Here is a 13950-nt window from a genome sequence, read left to right as displayed (position 1 = left end):
GTTATCATCCATCATAATGTCAATAGAGATGTATACATTAAAGAAATTATGAAAGTTACTGCCCGGGACAAGAGCTAACACTTAGATGGAGAGAAATGCAAAACATAATGAAACAGCTGCTGTGGGTGAGGAAGAGAGAATTTTTCATTGTAATAACTAGTCATACTCCAATGCAGAAGGGTAAAATAGAAAGATGGCTGGGGTGAGCTAGGCTGAGTGTCTGACATTCTCTGATCCTCCTGAAACTGGTCCCTGGATAGAATCCCATCCCCTAAAAGAAGAAAGGTAGGTATTCTGCACCCCTAGATCCCTCATTTTGGACCATCCCAGCACACACAAACACATACACACAAACACACACTTCATGTTATTCCATTAATCTTAGGAATCTTGAAAGCATTCCACTGACTTTTATTGAGCATCTATTATATCCTGGGTGCTTCTGCTTACCGATCTCATTTACAATCCCAACAATCTTAGTCTTGTTTCACTGATGATAAAATGGAAGCTGTAGAACTGAAGGGTCTGTGCTAAGTCAATAGTGGCAGATTTGAGCCCAGGTCCCACTATTTCCCCTACAGTTGCTTCTCCCACTAAGACTGAGGTTGGGTTAAGAAGCACTCCATGTGCACTGGAGGAGGTCCTGGAGCCAGGAGTGGTTCCCAAGCCAAAGGAGATCAGGGAGCAGAAGCCTGGACAAAGAGGGAGCTGGAGGGCTTTTGAACCCTTGAGGGGAAACCACCACAGCCCCTCATTGCAGGTAGACTAGAGAGAGACTCCAGTGGGATTCACCAGTTTCTCCCTGCTAATCTAACTGGTCCTGAAATTGAGCTTTTCAGACCTGTGTGTGTACAAGCGTGTGTGCTCTGTAGGACCCATCTTGTCGATCAGACTCCTGTGGAATCCCCATAAAGAAGCACATCAGACACACTGCAATGGCTGAAGTGGGATGGGGGTGCCTGGGACTCTGGAGCTCTGCCCTCCAGCACTCCACCTTCCTCTATGACCCTGGAGGAGGGACCTCTCACCATCCTCTGTGCCCCTGGTTGTCCACAATGGCTCTCCACTTTGTCCACGGGCATAAAAGCCATCTGGGGGAACGGTGAGGGGTGGGGGAAAGGGTGAAGTTCCGAAATCCATATAAACCTAGTTGACGTTCACTGCTTTTTGGTACATGTGTTTTCAAAATGCGAAATCCCCAGTTATATGCCATGTGAGATTTATAGGCAATCATAGAGAGGGATGTTCTGAAGCAAAAGACCAGTTATACAGAGCAAGAGATTTTGCAGCTGGGTTGGGAACTTAGCTCTAAATGCTATCAGTCAGACCCCTGATAGAACAAACACTTCTGGGGCGCTGTGTGGGAAGTTAACATGGGCAACTGAAGGACAGGAAATGATGTTGACCTAAGCTCAATAGATCAGGATCTCATTTCATCTCTGCAGTAGGAATCATTGTTACTGTATTATCGATGGAGAAACTGAGGCACAAGGAGACCGATTCCTGCATCTAAGGTCACAGAGCTACTGGGTGGGGAGGCTCTGGAAGGCTGGGACCCCACCTGTCCGCCTACACAGTCTTTTTCCCCCTCCAGTCTCACTGTATAGAGAAAATACGGTAATGTCTTATTTCTCTGGGATGCTGAAAAAATGAAGTTTCAGCAAGTAGGTTTTCCAGGTAACTGAAACATATACCTTTGAGCCCCAAAACGTTTTAAGATTTTAATTATTTTAATGGAAACATTTCCCCTGTTCTTAAAACAGCCTATTCAGTGTGATTAACCTTGTCTCACTGGCTCAGGGCCATCAGCGTGAACAGCAGCTTTGTACTCCGATGTAACTCAGTGATAGATCTTCCCAGAATCTTCCAAAGGGTAGTCATCCATTGCCTGGACCATTGCAGCTGCTTCTGGGCTTGCTCCCTCCAGCCCGTCCTACCCCACAAGCCCTCCCCCCCTACCCCCGAGCAGCTGGAGTTCTCTTTCCCAATGCCAGCGGCTTGGGACCCCTCCCTGGTAAAACCCTGCGTGGCCTCCCTTCCATCACTGCTGGCTGAAGCATGGACCAGTAGGTGTCCGGACCCTTCCTCACTCCCACTTCAGGGGTCCTTCCCACCATTTGAGGTCTTTCCCAGGATGCTCTGGTCACACGGAGCTGTGTGTAATTCATTCCCCCAAACACTGCATGCTGTGGTCTGCCTCCTGGGCTCAGGTCAGGCTGTTCCCTCTCCCTGGTACAGCAGTTCTCACAGCATGGGCCGGAGACCCCAGAGGATCCATAGGAGCCTGCCAGGGGTCCCCGAGGTCCTCCTTTTCCTCCTTCTTATGTATGTGAAGCCAGATGTTTTCCCCATAGACATCAGCCAAAACCACATATCACAACAGATTGACCATAGAGCCAGATAGGAAGACCCAGCTGATAAGGCAGATAGCCAGGCATTAAAGAGATGTGCAGAAATGTAAAACAAGGCCATTTTGCTGTAGCTTACGTTTTTGGTTTTGGAATAACTTATTTTTCATTAAAAATAGGTATTCTTTATGTTCACATGTAATGGGTTCAGTATTTTTCCTTTCAATAAATTGGTAAATATGTTTACAATATCTCAGTTTTCATTTCTAATATACTAATTATTGATAACTGTAATGCACATGACAAAAGCTCTTTGCGGCCCACAATAATTTATACGTGTGTTAAAAGGGTCCTAGGACCGAAAGGTCTGAGCATCACCGGCCAGGATCACCCACACCTCCTTCTCCGCCTGCCAAATTCTTAATCCTCTTCCGAAGCCAGGCTGGGGAGCTACCTCCTCCTGCCTGAACCCCTGAGGCTGCAACAGGCATCCACACCTTTCCTCCACTTCGAATTTATCCCCCGCATGGAGCAGCTCTGTTTTTCTATCTGTCTATACCACTAAATTGTCGTCTCCTGGCAGGAAGAGCCTGGCTGTGTCTTTCTCACCTTGGTACCTGGTATGCAGGCGGCTCTTAATGAATGCATGTCAGACTTACCTAAGCTGCGTTCTGGCATCACCGTTGTGGATTTATAACCCTGCTCCTCTGATTTACCTGCCTTGGGTAAATCTCTTAAGATTTTTAATCATTGGTTTCTTGGGGAATAAAAATAATACTAATATCCAGGGGATTAGATGAGACTTAACGATCTGAAGCGCTGCATGTAAACTTTTTTTTTTTTTTTGGTAGGCAAGCCTCTCACTGCTGTGGCCTCTCCCGCTACGGAGCACAGGCTCCGGACGCACAGGCTCAGCGGCCATGGCTCACAGGCCCAGCCACTCTGCGGCATGTGGGGTCTTCCCGGACCGGGGCACGAACCCGCGTCCCCTGCATCGGCAGGCGGACTCTCAACCACTGCACCACCAGGGAAGCCCTTGCATGTCAACTTGAAAGCACACCGTAATGAGTTATTGTATTTATCCTGCACCGCGAGTCCTCCAGGAACACCCCAGTTTGCAGGATGTCTCCAGGCAGCTGTGCTTGGGGCTGTTTTGAATAAGCCTTGCCGTTGAACCGGCTGCTAGCGCTCTTCCTTGAGGCTGGGGTGCCTTCCTCCAGCAATATTTAACCTTCTCCCCATGTTCTGCTCTTACTACTCCGAGCTGAGCAATCAGAGAACCAAGAGTTCTATAACGGGGGTGTGGTCTTCTCCTAGGGCTGCTGTAACAAATTACCACGAACATGGAGGCTTCAAACAACAGAACTGTATTCTCTCACAGTTCTGGGAGCCAGGTGCTGGCAGGGACATGCTTTCTCTGAAGATTCTTGGGAATAAACATCCTTTGCCCCTTCTTAGCTTCTGGTGGCTCCAGGCAATCCTAGGCATTCCTTGGCTTGTAGCTACATCACCCCATCCTCCATGTCACATGACCTTCTTCCCCGTGTGTCTGTGTGTCCTCTCCTCTTTTGATAGGGACACCAGTCATTAGATTTAGGGCTCATCCTAAGACAGTAGGACCTTATCTTAAATTAACTAATTACTTTTGCAAAGACCATATTTCCAAGTACGATCCCATTCCAAGGTACCAGCGGTTAGGACTTGAATATATCTTTCAGGAGGACATGATTTACCTCACCACACAGGATTAAAACAGAAGGCTCAAAGAAAGAAAGAAAGAAAGAAAGAGAAAAAGAGAGAGAGAGGGAGAGGGAGAGAAGGAGGAAGGGAGGAAGAGAGAGAGAGAAAGAAAGAAAGGAAAAAGAAAGAAAGAAAGAAAGAAAGAAAGAAAGAAAGAAAGAAAGGAAGAAAGGAAAGAAAGAAAGAGAAAGAAAGGAAGCCATTTGCAGTAACATGGATGGACCTAGAGATTATCACACTAAGTGAAGTAAGTCAGACAGGGAAAGACAAATACCATATGATATAACTATATGTGGAATCTGAAAAATGATACAAGTGAACTTATCTACGAAACAGAAACAGACTCAAAGACATAGAGATCAGACTTGTGGTTGCCAAGGGGGAAGGGGGTGGGGGAGAGTTGGAGTGGGAGTTTAGGATTAGCAGATGCAAACTATTATATATAGAACAGATAAACAATAAGATCCGACTGTATAGCACCGGGAACTATATTCAATATCCTGTGGTAAACCATAATGGAAAAGAATATGAAGAAGAACGTATGTATATGTATAACTGAATCACTTTGCTGTACAGCAGAAATTAACACAACATTGTGAATCAACTATTCCTCAATAAAATAAATTTTTTAAAAGTAAAATAAAATAGAACAGAAGGCTCTAAGTAAAGACCAGAAAACATCAGCAATGAGGAAATTTGCATGGGCTTTAGAACCAGTCTTTGTGATTACTTTTTCCACTCTGGAAAGGCCTTTGTTTATGCTTGGGTTCATGAGAATGATTTGGAGAACTAGATTGTCAGCAGTCTGAGCAGTCTGCCTTGCAGATAAGAAGCATGTAGCTGTGCTATAAATGAAAAGAAGGAAAACCTGGGGGCAAATCGAGTTCCACCCCCTATGAGTGGTATGATTTGAGGCAAGTTGAGTCAGTTTCCTTATGTAAAATGGGGATGATGGTACTTTCCTCTTCGCATTTTCTAATGATTAAGTAAATCCTATAAAATGTTTATTATAACCCCTGGTACACAGCAAGCCCTCGATAAAGGGAAGCTGTTATTATTATCTTACTATTATTTTATGAATTTTCCAGTCCTATCAGTAAACTTTGTTCAATATAATGAGATACAAAAGTTAGTTTGGAAGTGTCACCTGGAGAAACCATGCCATGTATTTGGGGGCTTTTATGGGGAGTTCATGGAATGCAAAACCCAATACCTAGTAAACATTATAGAATTGTCTCTTCTTCCTAGGTCATTTTTGAAAACCAATGACCCTTGTGGGAACAGGGCACATAATGCTTTGCACACAAATGCTTGCTCACCCTTTCCTCCCTTTATCCCATTTTGAAAGACTCCGAAAAGTCCCACCTAGTTACTGGGACTCAGGTTCAGAGGAGGAAGGGAAATAAGCCTCAGGATATCCGAGGCTGATTTTCAGTTGTGATATTATTTATTCAATCATTTAGCAAATATTTTTTGAGTGTCAACTGCATGCTGGGAATTGTGCTGGGTTCTGAGGATTCAGCAGGAAACAGAATGACATAGACTCTGTATTGTGGATTTCATATTCTAGTGGGGAAAAGGGACAATAAGCAAAAAGACAAGAAACAAAAGATAATCAATGTTATGAAGGAACAATTCTTTATTGACTTTTATGTTTTCCAAAATGACACTGTGAACATGGGGTGAGGGAGGATATAAGCCCAGGTCTATCTGACTCCAAATCTCAGCTTCTTTTCACCCCTGAATGGAGCTTCACCTGCTGGGGATGAGGAGTTGCAGGTACTGTCACTAAGTGGCTGTGTGACCTTAAGCGTGTTTCTTAACCTCTCTGATTCTTCATTTGCTCTATTTTTAAGAAGGAAAGGAGAAATGCATGTAAAACTCTTACTGAGCACAGTTCCTGCCACTTTGGAAACACCCAGAAATAACTATAATTGTAATTAGAGTAACTTCTAGAAGACTACTAAAGTGTTGATGAGTAGACATCCAGGAGAATTCTGCCTCCAAGGATAAATGGCCCATGTGCCGATTACAAACCCCACTTAGTGCAGTGTGCCCCTCTCAATCACTGTCTCACAGGAGTGACTCATGCCACAGCAATCTTTTATACTACAGAAAAGAAGAAAAGTGAAATCCAACCCAATCCCTTGCCAAGTGATCCTGAATTCAGGATGACTGAATTTTTAGCCAGGGAAGAATCAGGTCCACATTTATTGAGAATATCAATAACAAAATACATCAGCAGAGATGGGAGCACCTGAACTTTCCACAGGGGTCCTGGATGGGTTGCTTCTCCAGCAAGAGCTGTTTGGGCTTGGGAAGGGCTGTCTAGGAAGGACTGGCCTGCAAGCCAACCAATTCTGCAAAATGGCAACTTCCAGGGGTCTGCTTTCATCTTAGATCCGTGTTCAGAGGGCTAACCCACCAAGTATGGAGGGGCAAGTATTCCAAGGGTCTCCGAAAGAAAAAATGGGACGAAAAAGTAGAATTATGGGGCAGTATATAATGCTTGATATGCCTAATCAGAGTGAACTTTTCAATAGGCAGAACTATCCAAGACCTAGATGAGGTCCATGAGTGATAGTGAGTTCCTCATCAGAGGAGACATTCAAACACAGGCTGAATATCCATCTCCCACGAGACATCATTCAAGAGTCCAAGCACCAGACAGAGCTTGAGGAGTCATCTGAGTGCCCATCCAGCCCTGAAAGTCTGGATTACACACCTCACAGGTGCTGGTCCAGAAATGTTTACACTGAGGCCTCGATCTTGGGTAGAACACAGAGCATGGGTCTTAGAAGAAAGTGAGCTATGGATATGGATCCTAGCTCTACCACTTATTAGCTGTGTGCCTTTGGGAATGATACTTGCCTTCTCTGAACTTGTTTCTGTATTTGTAAGAAGGAGATAATACTACTTACTTGACAAGGTTGTGAGAATTCAGTGAGATTATTTATGTCACATGGTTGCATGGCAAGTGTATTAGTTCCCTATTGTTGCTGTAACAAATTACCACAAACTTAGTGGTTTAAAACAACACAAATATATTATCTTATAGATCTGTACGTTAAAAGTCTGACATGGGTATCATCAGGGCTGCATTTCTTCCAGAGGCCTTGGGGAAGAATCTGTTTCCTTGCGTTTTCCAGCTTCTAGAAGATGCCCACATTCCTATGCCCATGGCCCCTTCCTCTATCTTCAGAGTCAGCCACGTTGCATGCATCTCTCTGACTATTCTTCCATTGTCACATCTTTCTCTAACTCTCTTCTCTGCCCCACTCTTCCACATTTCAGGACCCTTGTGATTATATTGAGCCTACCAGGTAATCCAGGATCTTCTATTTTAAGGTCAGCTGATTAGCAACCTTAATTCCATCTGTACCATAATTACCCCTTTGCTGTGTAAGGTAATACGCTCCAAGGTTCTGGGGATTAGGACGTGGACATCTACGGAAGTCGTTATTCTGCCTTCCACAGCTATGCTCCATGCAAGGTGCTTGTGTTGTGTGATTCATAGCACTGAAACGAAATAGCCCTCCAGGTTTTGGGTAGCTGTCCGGTCCCCTCCAGCATGCATGCCCAGGGTGGGGAATGCAACGATGGATGGGTCCAGCTCTGTCTGTCGCTCCCAGGGAGTTTTATCATGCCTAACGCAGAGCTTAGGCACATTTAGCTCTTGTCATCCATACGACAGCCCTGAAAGAACGGAGCACCCCTCTGCCTTGGAGAGCATTTTCGGGAATTCACAGCCACTGATCCTGCCGTGTGTGGGAGCATGGGCCCAGCAGCATCTGTACAGGTGCATCGGGCCTGGCTTTCAGGACAGATGTCCCCTGAGCACATGAAACTATGGTTACCATCTCTTATCCTTATACAAACAGGAGAAATTAGAAGAATACAAGCTGTTGATGAGAGTAGAAGGGACTTTAAAGATCACGGTGAGGGGAGGAAACGGGCGTTGAAGGTTTTGGGATGCTCACCTGTCCCAGGTACAGCATCTGGTGCTTTGCATAAGCTCTCTTGTCAACCGACAAAGGAACCTCATAAGAAAGGTTTATCATCCCTGCATTTCTGAGGACCAAAGTGGCCCTCGAAATGGTTAAAATTACTGAGCATGGAAGTGACAGGAACTGGAATCAAATCAAGGTCCCATGGCCCAGAAGTCTTTCCTTTTCACAACACGCCTCATGGCCAGGGTGGGAGAATGTCAGGGCTCTTATTTGGCATCTTGAAGCTCATTCAGCAGGTGGGGCTGGAGAGGGAGTCCAGGGACATAAATTCAGGTTTCTCACTTTCCAAGCAAAGGCTGTCCTGTATTGCCCTCTCCCTAGGGGGCCACTTGTAAATAACGCTACCGTATTAATTCAAGTTCAATGTAGAAAATTTGAAAAATATAGAAAAGCAGGAAGCAAAAAATTAAAATTACTCATAGCATAATCACCCAGAATTAGACATGATTACCATTTTGGGTATATCTCTCCAATTTTCTCTCTATATACGTATGTGTTTTGATACATCGAATTTTTTCTGTTAAGAATGTTTTATTTATGGCTTATTTTTCATTTTATGGACCACAGACATTTTCCTGTGTCATTATCTGTTCTTCAACCACATCATTTTTATATTTGTATATGGATGTAACACAATTTATTAAAACACATCCTATTATTATTTTTTTAATTGACCTATAGTTGATTTACAATGTTGTGTTAGTTTCAGGGGTACAGCAAAGTGATTCTATATATATATAGAGAGAGAGAGAGATTCTTTTTTAGATTCTTTTCGATTATAGGTTATTACAAGATACTGAATATAGTTCACTGTGCTATATAGTAGGTCCTTGTTTATCTATTTTATAGATAGTACTGTATATATGTTAATCCTAAACTCCTAATTTGTCCCTCCTTCCCTTTTCCCCTTTGGTAAACATAAATTTGCTTTCTATGTCTGTGAGTCTATTTATTATATTTTGTAAATAAGTTCATCTGTATCATTTATTAGGTTCCACATATAGGTGATATCATATGATATTTGTCTTTGGCTTACTTCACTTAGTATGATCATCTCTAGGTCCATCCATGTTGCTGCAAATAACATTATTTCATTCCTTTTTATGGCTGAGTCAATTGCATTGATATATATACCACATCTTCTTTATCCATTCTTCTGTCGATAAAACACCTCCTATTATTGGACACAGATTTGGGAGTGGGAGATTGCTGTTGTTTTCATATTATAACTTTGCAATAAAATCCTGGTAGATAAAACTGCACATATAACTGGGAGTTTCCATAAAACCTATTTCTGGAAATAGAATGGACTGGGCAAAGCATAGGAACATTGTTAAGATCCTTGATATGTACTAACAAAATGCCTTCCAGAAAGAATACACCAGCACTCCCCTGGGCTGTGTGTGGAAGTGTTCTTCCCCCTATATCCATAGTAATACTGAATTTCATCTCTTTTTTTTTTCTTTCTTTGTTTCTTTGGGCTTATTGATTTTAAACAGGTCCCACTTTACATGGTTTCAATTAAAGAGACACTTCTTTGCAATGGTTCTTTTCTCCTACGATTTAATTCAAGGGTCGGCAAATTTTTTCTGTAAGGGCCAGATGGTAAATATTTTGGAATCTGCAGTCCATATAATCTCTGCTACAACTATACTCAACTCAGCCATTGCAGTGCAAAAGCAGCCCATTGATAACATGTACATAAATGAGCAGGGCCCATGAAATTTTATTTATGGACCCTGAGACTTCAATATCATAGAACTTTCCCATATCAAGAAATATATTCTTCTTTTGAATTTTTTTCCATCCACTTAATAATGTGCAAACTATTTTTAGCTCAGAGTCATACAAAACTGGGACCAACACAGGGCATATTTGGCCCAGGGGCCTTAGTTTGCCAACCTTCTGACTTAACTGAAGGCCCCATTCACACAGGACATTTATCCATTTAGACTTCTCTGTGAGAGTTGCTTTTTTTCCCTAAATCTAATAGTTTTCAACCCTGGCTGCACATTATAATTACCTGGAAAGTTAAAAAAAAAAAAAAAAAAAAGCCAGCGCTGGGTCCCACCCCAGATGAATTCAATAAGCCTTTTGGAGTTGGGCACATGCATGGCATGAAAGTCTCTCCAGGTGACCCTGAAGCCTAGCTCGGAGTGCACTTGAATTAACCATAGATAAACCCAGAGCTGTGCTACTGGGCCCCAGGCCTGGGCAACGTTAGCTTGGGATCCAGGGCTGCCAGGAAGCTAAGAGTCCCCATAAGAGGAAGTGAAACGCATTGATGAGAGTCACAGTTCCTTGAGTATTTTACAGATGTGCTGACAAAAAGCTCCTGCTTCTGACTTTCTTCGAGCTTCCCTGGAAAGACAGACAATAAGATTTTTTTAAAAGTCTCCTGGCCACAGGTATCAGCCCAGGCTCTGTGGTGGGAAGAGCTGACCCCATGAGCGGCTTAAGCCTGCAGGAGTCAGGGCACCCTGGGCATCTGCCTTTCCTGGCAGATTCAGGTTTCCATCTCTCTCAAGACTGGGTGTAAAAAGATGGTGAGTAGCAGTATCTCATGCTTGCTCCTGCTTTGTTCTGCAGCCAACCATGGGTCCCACCAAGCCACCCTACTTGTCTCCTTGGGTCCTTCCCACTCTTTGCATTTCTTTGCAGATTTCAAGGTGATGACAAAAGAGAGAACAGTCTTAGCATTTGTTAATACCCAACTGACCCACAAAAGAAAATTCACCAGCATTCCGCAGCTTCTAATTTAAAAACCATTAGACCGTTCCGCTTGGCGGACCAGATCTAAATATTCTTAAAGGGGTGGTTTAATTTAATGATTACCTTAACAAGCCCCCTTTTAAAATGATGATCCGCCAAATTCAGGGGATTTGTTTTGGAATCTGATCCAATAAGTGGCTTTGTACAAAGAGGAGCAGAACGGAATCTGATTTGGTTCAGAACGTGGTGAAAATCATGGAAATTACTTTGCATATTTAATCACTGTGGAAACATGAGTACAAACTACTTTCTAGAGATTACCTTAGGAAAAAAAAAAAAAAAAAGCTGCAGGCTTTGCAGCCAGCATGCCAAGTACTTTGATTTACAGGGAATTATTTGGATTTTATAGAACACTCAGGGTTTCAAAGACTTCAACCTACTCAGCCAGAAAGACTGACAGAGAGACATATTTTAAATAGCGGAGCAGAAGCTGGGCTTTGGGAACAGAAGCTACAGTGAGGGGATCCGTTCGTTCCTGTTCAGGCCTGTAGGGTGGCCTTAACTTTGCTAAGTTTTTTTGCCGCCAGAGGTGATGGGTGGCAGACCAAGATCACAGGGGAAGACAAGATGAGGGTGTGTCACCCCAAGAAACACTCTCTGAGCCTGTCATCGGGAACTGAGGGCACATGGCCCATCTTAGGATAGACGGCCGTCCTTCTGACTGCCCCATCAGCAAAGAGCAAAAAGAAAATTCTATCGGCTCTGTGCACAGAAGCTTGGAGGAGGCAGCTGTGGTGGTGAGAGTTAGGGCTTTGGTCTGAGCCCGACTTCACCTCCTCAAATGTTCTTTTCCTCATTGGTGATTCCCTTCCTCTGAGTTTTCTACTTAGTCCCTTCATCAGCAAGGCTTTTTTCTGACCCCCCTCCATCTAAAAGAAATCCCCCGGCACCTTCTTACTAGTTTTCTTCTTCAATCCACATATTATCGCCTGCAGGATTCCTTGCTAACTTGTTTATGCTCTGCCCTCTCCTATTAGACTGAGGCCCATGTTCAGTCTGCTCTGCGTATTGGCTGTTTCCCCAAAACTCAGCACAGTGGCTGGCTCAGTAAATATGTGAATAAAAGAATTACTAAGGCCCACCTCCCATTACTTGTGTGAGGACATGTGCTAATAGAAGTATAAGTGCTTAACAGTCAAAAAAAAAAAAAAAAAAAGGGAAAAAAGGGCACTATAGATAGATTTTTAGGGTGGAAGGAGCCTGTGTTAGACCCCAGCAACTTTCTCCCTCTGTGACCTTGTCTGAAGGTACAGGGGTGTCTTTCTGAGCCTCAGTCTCTCACCTGTAAAATGGGATCATATATATTTCAGGAAGTTACTGTGAGGGTTCTAGAGGATGCATGTAAAGGACCAAGGTTGGTGATGGGTACAGGGTACGTAGTCAAGAAGGAATAGGTGCTGTGACTTCATGGGTGTGATGGTTAATTTTATGTGTCAACTTGACTGGGCCATGGGACGCCGAGAATGCAGGTGTGTCTAGACGAGACAGGGTGTTTCTAGACGAGATGAGCATTTGAATGGGTGGTTGGTGGCAAGTAGATAACCCCCCCATTCCATGTGGGTGGGTCTCATCCAACCCACTGGGGGCCTGAATAGAACAAAAAGGAGGCAGAGGTGGAATTTGCTCTCTGCCTGACTGCTGGACTGAGACGTGGCTCTCCTGTCCTTGGCGCTCCTGTCCTTGGCGCTCCTGGTTCTCAGACCTTCAGACCTTCCCTGGAATCTCCAGCACTGGCTCTCCAGCCCTCAGGCCTTTAAACTTCACCACGGGTTTTCCTGGGTCCCCAGCTTTCAGATGGCAGATGGTGGGACTTCTCAGCTCCATAATTACCTTAGCCAATACTTTATGATAAATCTCTTTCTAGAGAGAGATATACACATGTCCTATTGGTTCTGTTTCTGTGGAGAACCTTGACTAATGTGTAAGGATACTATGATAGCTGGACAGGAGGACATCTGTCCATCTGTCACTTGGGACATTGCCATCTTGAGGTTTCCTTCCTAACCAACTTCTCCTCTTAGAAAAGTCTGAGCTGTCTTCCAGAGAAATCAGAAAATAGATGGGTCCTTTACAAAACTCTCCAAAAAGTGCAATGTTTTCAGACGGGTCCCAAGTTCCAACCGCTGGCAGCCAGTTCCCATTGTAAAACATTGGTATGAAAACATCTGTCTCTATGTGTATACACTCATTGGAGGCGTAAACGTATGCAGTAGCTGCACCCTTTGCAAGATATATGTGCGCTGGTGAATGTAAGGGTGTATGTATGTGTGTTTGGGTTTGTGTGTTTCTGCAGTGGATCGTGGAGACCACATGTGTAGACCACATGTGTGTGTAAATAGAGAGAGTGATGTGTACACAGCAGCATGCACGCAACTTCTCCCTGGCTTTCTCCTCGTGTCTTCCTTGAAGCGTCTCTATTCCTTGAAGCTGCATAAGTTTCCAATCTCAGCAGCCAGAGGTTAATGAACGTGCTTTCTTTCCCATGTGCACTGAACAGATAATTTTCTTTTCCTCTTTATGATAAGTGGAAGAAGCGTTTGAGTGACAGGACAATTTGTCAATCAATTGCAGAGTAGAAGGGGAACCTCCTCTGCATAATTTTACACCTGGGATCAAAAGTGACTTCTGACTGGATGCCGCGCTGGGACAGCAAAAGATGACTCCCACGGCACCTGTCAAGTTCTTGCCTATTTCCAGCCTCCAGGCCCTCCTCCTGCCAGTTTGCTCTCCCAGCCTCCCGAAGAGGATTTGCCAAAAGGCAGGGGAGTTCTTGCATATGGCCTCCCTCTGTCAGACCCTTCAGCACCTCCTCTCTGCTCTTAGCCAGGTGGCAAAGGTCCTTCCTCACCTGGACCCGGCCCACCTCCAGCACTCCTGCCCTTGTGCCTCTCCCTGCCTGACTTGGCTACTGGCCATCTCCAGACACACTGGCCGCCACACCAGTTGTTCCTTCTCCAAGTCCTGGCTTCCTCTGGGCCTGTGCCTGGAACTCATTCCTCCCTTCAACAAAACACATATGGAAAGCCTGCTCTGAATCAGACATGTGACCAGTACAGGGATGGGGGGACAATAAGACAGAC

This window comes from Hyperoodon ampullatus (assembly GCF_949752795.1).
Source record: "Hyperoodon ampullatus genome assembly, chromosome: 3".
Classification (NCBI taxonomy): domain Eukaryota; kingdom Metazoa; phylum Chordata; class Mammalia; order Artiodactyla; family Ziphiidae; genus Hyperoodon; species Hyperoodon ampullatus.
Note: the sequence above shows the minus strand (reverse complement) of the source record.